Source organism: Callithrix jacchus, chromosome X (genome assembly GCF_049354715.1).
Source record: "Callithrix jacchus isolate 240 chromosome X, calJac240_pri, whole genome shotgun sequence".
NCBI lineage: Eukaryota > Metazoa > Chordata > Mammalia > Primates > Cebidae > Callithrix > Callithrix jacchus.
This window is the reverse complement of record NC_133524.1, coordinates 97,776,798-97,781,965: the sequence shown is the minus strand read 5'-3', so window position 1 is coordinate 97,781,965 and position 5,168 is coordinate 97,776,798. Positions and strand designations below refer to the sequence as shown.

The window sequence follows — 5,168 nt, the reverse complement described above, 5'->3', positions numbered from 1 at the left end:
GGGCCAAAGTCTGTGCAAATTGATCCTTATCCTAATGGAGAGTCACACAAAAAAACACAAGAATCCCTTGAAAGAGCAGCCATGGTGCAGTTTGCCAAGAGCACCTGCAAGAGTGCTGGAAATGTTGTCTGGATCTATGGGATGAGGAGCCTTGCATGCCAGCTGGGAAAGAGTGAATAGTTATCTTGGGTAGTGGATTGCCTTTGAGGGAGTTTGTGTAATGATATTAAAGTTAACTTCAAGTAAACTGCTCTGAGCAGCTGTGTGTAAAGTGGCCTGATTCAGAAAGTCATTATAGGTGTATGTTATTTGAGGACTTGAACCACCTGCTCTCTCCAGGGAGCCCTCTACAGTGTGGACATCAGCCAACCTTGATGGAGACAGAGATAAAATGAAGACAGATGCCACCTGGTGATTAGAATCAGAGTTGCAATTACGAAAGTCCGGACAGAGGGCTTTGCAACCGGAGGAAAGAAGGGAGGGGCTTGGACTTATTGACACCAGCCAGATCTTTCTGGAATTTACCACCCACTGGCAGCAGTCCTCTGAATATAGGACTTTCTGTGGTCTCTAAGCCCTAAAACTAAACATCCACTTCCTGCCTGAGCTGAAGAGAAAGCTGCATGTGTGAGTGCGTTTGGGGTGAAGAAGTTAGAGACGTAGCAACACACACATAAGTAGATACATCACCAAATCAGTTGCTTTAGTCTGCTCTTTTCCCAAGAAACTAGTATATTGTACACATATTTCCAGAACATAATATATGTGTATCTAATTTTTGTCAATGAGGTTTATATATTTTTGCTCTTTACAAATTTTTATCTTTTTTCTTTTCTTTCCTTGAGATGGAGTCTCGCTCTATCCCCAGACTAGAGTGCAGTGGCATGATCTTGGCTCACTGAACCCTCTGACTCCCTGGTTCAAGCGATTCTCCTTCCTCAGCCTCCAGAGTAGCTGGGATTACAGGCACACACCACCACACCCAGCTAATTTTTGTATTTTTAGTAGAGACAGGGTTTCACCCTGTTGGCCAGGATGGTCTTGATCTCCTGACTTCATGATCCGCCCACCTCAGCCTCCCAAAGTGCTGGGATTACAGGCATGAGCCACCGCACCCAGCCAACAAATTTTTATCTTAATAAATGTTCCTTATTACAAAATTTCAAACAAGCCAAAAAGATATATGTGCAAATTAAATTTATCCTGCCTATTTCATCTGCCTCTCACTCCCTGACCCAAAGATTTTTACTGAAAATAGGTGCATGTTCTCCAGATGTGTTTCTGTACAGGTAATTTACTACTATATAGCCACATATAAAGAAAAATATTTACACAAAATATACAAAGTATACATATTCTTCAAAACTGGAGTCATGTATATTCTTCTGCAATTTTCCTAGTTCACTTAATATGATATCTCTGATATTCATTGACATTCCATTAGCTAATATTTACTAACATAAATATTGTTCTTCCAGTGAATTTTCTTTTGACATCATTGAACCACCTATCTGTTGGTCAGTAAGTCTGCCTAACATATCACGGATATAAGCCCCATTCGTTTGTAAATATTTTATTTTTCACGTAGCTTTTACCTTTTTTCTGCCATATGCAGTGTTTTAAGTTTTTTAACAATGTTGTCAATTAAAATTATATAGTTTTGTAAATTTAAAATTACTACAAAATAAAGCTTATTTTTAAAAATAAAAAATCACACCCATCAGGATGGCTATTATCTTTTAAAAAGAGAGAAAATAATAAGTGTTGGTGCAGATATGGAGAAACTGGAACCCTTGTGTATTGCTTGTAGGAATATAAAATGGTGCAGCCACTGTGGAAAACAGTATGGCAGTTCCTCCAAATATTCGGCATAGAATTACCATATGATCCAGAAATTCCACTTCTGGGTATATAACCAAAAGAAGTGAAAGAGAGACTTGAATATATATTTGCACAGCCATGCTCACAGCAACACTACTCACAATAGCCAAAAGGTAGAAACCACCAAATGTCCATGAATGAATGAATGCATAAACGAAATGTAGTGTATCCTTACAATGGAATATTATTTAGCAGTAAGAAGGAAGGAAAGTCTGTTACATGCTGACTTTGAAAACATTATGCTAAGTGAAAGAAGCCAGACACAAAAGGACAAAACCTATATGATTCCACTTATATGAGCTACCTGGAGTAGTCCAATTTACAGAGACAGAGAAAAGGATGGTGGCTGTTAAGTTCTGAGGAAAAAGAATAGGAAGTTATCATTTAATGGGTATAGAGTTTTACTCAAAATGAAGAGTTCTGGAGATGGATGGTGGTGATGATTGCACAACAATGTGAGAATACTTAATGCCAATGAACTGTACACTTTAAAATGATGAAAATGATAAATGTTATATCCTATTGTATAAATAAATAAATAAAACAGTTCATTATAACAAATTGAGTAATACCCTGGAGAGCATCAAGTGCCAGCACCCAGGGAAATTAGAGCATTCGGAGCCCTGGAGGCTTCGGGACACAAAGAGAAAAGCTTTAGAGTAATTTCAGTTTTCACTACTTAAGCCTCTCCCAACTCCCAGCCCACACTCTAGGATAGGGATTATGTAAGTGCATGAACACTAGGAGGCATGGCTCATTGAGACCATCTTAGAGGCTGCTTACCTCATTTGTCCATGTCTTTATATTGGCTAATGGGAAGGCTTCCTATATCATAAGAATTAGCCACATATATTAATAGTTTGCAAATCTTTGCTGTCATCATTTTAGACATGCTTTACTGATTTTTTGTCTTATACTGTGCTTTAAATTTTTCAGTAATATTATAAAGTAATATGTTCACTATGTTAGAAAATTAAGCCATACCCTGCCCAGCATCAATTACCCAGACAGAATGGAGTACTTAGAGCCTTGGTGGATTCCAGACACCATGGGGAAAGCTTTAGAGTAATTCCAGGTTTCACTATAAAGCAAGCATTTATAAGACAGGTTCCCTGATTTACTTAACATCTCCTAACTTCCTATACCCTGATCTGAATTATGGATTTAATAATAAGTAACTTGAATAGCTAAGATCAAGGGAGATACCAGACACCTGGAGCTTAATCCCTCATCCACCAGGGTCCTCAGGGTGGGGGATGTGATGAAATCACCAATGCCCACATGAGCTGTTCCAAGGACCAGTGACTGGCTCCCTTACATTTTAGGAGATTGATATACTGTCACCCCCTGCCTGAGTGCATGGCTTCAGGTCATGGGCCTGGGTACACAGCACACTCTGACCCCTTTGCTTTGACTCCAGGCCATGTACTTCCACCAATCCTCTCAGCTCAGTGTAATTCTCTCTGTACCTTGTAAAGAATAAATGCTGTTTTGTTTATTTGTCTGTCTGTTACTCAGATCAGTGGTTCTCAGACTGTGGTCCCTAGAGCGGTAGCATCAGCATTACCTGGGAACTTGTTAGAAATGCATATCCTTTGGTCTCACCCAGATGGTCTGAATCAGAAACTCTAGGGACAGGGCCCAGCAATTAGTGTTTATACACCTACAGCAGATGCATGCTGAAGTTTGAGAACCTCTGCTCTACTCCATAAATGACTGATAGAGTTTTATATGTTATCACCTCTCATGAGCTGCAGTCTCCTCAGTGGAGGTGACAGATCCCCCTATTTTACCACAGTGATATGAGGAATAAATGGGAAAACCTGTGCAGATAGTATCTGGGGATACTTCTGCATTGTAAGAGTAATTACCTTCTAGGGCTGAGAAAAAATAGAAAATCCCTATGCCATTTTCATTTTTTAAAAATTGTGTTTTCTGGATTTGGAGTTTTCAAGGAGCCAGAGCCGAAGGCGCTAACGACTTCTGGAAACTCCACAGGGGTCGCGTCGTGCAGGGTGGTCTCCACACCATCTGCGGTGAAACTACATTTATCCTAGGGTTCCAAGTTTGAACTCCCCCTGTGGCTGGCAAAGGGACTTTTTGACAACAAGCGACGGATCCTTTCTGTGGAACTCCCCGAAATCTACCAGGAGGTTGGGAGAACCGTGTTCAGTGCGGATGCCAATGTGGTGGACCTCCACAAAATGGGGCCCCACTTCTACTGATTTGGCTCCCAGCTCCTGCATTTTGACAGTCCTGAGAATGCAGACATTTCCCAGTCTGCTGCAGACTTTTATCGGATGTTTTCGTGGCATCATGGACTCCTCCCAGAATGCTTACAATGAAGACACTTCAGCATTGGTAGCCAGGCTAGACGAGATGGAGAGGGGCTTATTTCAAACAGGGCAGAAAGGACTGAATGACTTTCAGTGCTGGGAGAAGGAGCAGGCTTCTCAGATAACAGCTTCCAACCTTGTTCAGAATTATAAGAAGAGAAAATTCACTGATACGGAAGACTGAAGGCCAGAGCACAGAATGGCTCCTTGTAGATGTATCCCTCCCTGTGTTCTTGATAGGAGCTGGTTGACCTTGTACAGAAGCGGAAGCCTGTCCCATTTCATGGCTTATTTCCTGTGGCCATTGGGAATTATAAGGAACTGTACATGCTGGAGGATGTGGATATCCCTGCCTCTATAAGTCTTCCAGGACCATCCCACTCTGCTGACCCACAGCCCAGACCCATTAACCCAAAAATCCACAGCCAAGGAGAAATCAAAGTCCCTCCTAATTAAGGATCACTGCCATATAACATATCACAACAGAGTTGCAACTGGGATTCCTTGTGTCTAAGAGTTTTGACAGCTTCAGATGTACAGTTTCACTAGCCACAAAGCACAGGTACAAATTGGGTCATCTTTGCCCGTTTACAAAATGTTCTCTCTTAATTTGCCTCATCTTCCTCATGGTTGTACAGAGGATAGCACCCCACCATGCTGGCCTGACTTGTAGATATCTATTGCTGCCTGCCTGCAGGGAGTTACCCCAGTTTCCAAAAACAGTCGGCAAGATAAAGGAGGAAAAGGGAAAGGCAGATGAACAGCACGGCTTTTACTGAAGCAAAGACGTTGGCCTCATACTCTCTACTTAGAGCTTAATGAACTGGAATCTGCATACCTCAGCAGTCAACCCAGAAGGGAAATGGTTAAACTGGGCTTGTTTTTGCCTCTGAGAGCCTAAGAACACCTGCACACTTATTCCACTCTCTGTCTAGAAAAGCTGTCAGGGAG

General features: G+C 41.5%; 1 pseudogene; it reads left to right on the top strand.

Moving 5' to 3' along the window:
- The first annotated feature begins 845 nt into the window (after positions 1-845).
- Positions 846-4,401, top strand: LOC100410199 (DNA replication complex GINS protein PSF3-like; annotated as a pseudogene).
- The last annotated feature ends 767 nt before the right edge of the window (positions 4,402-5,168 follow it).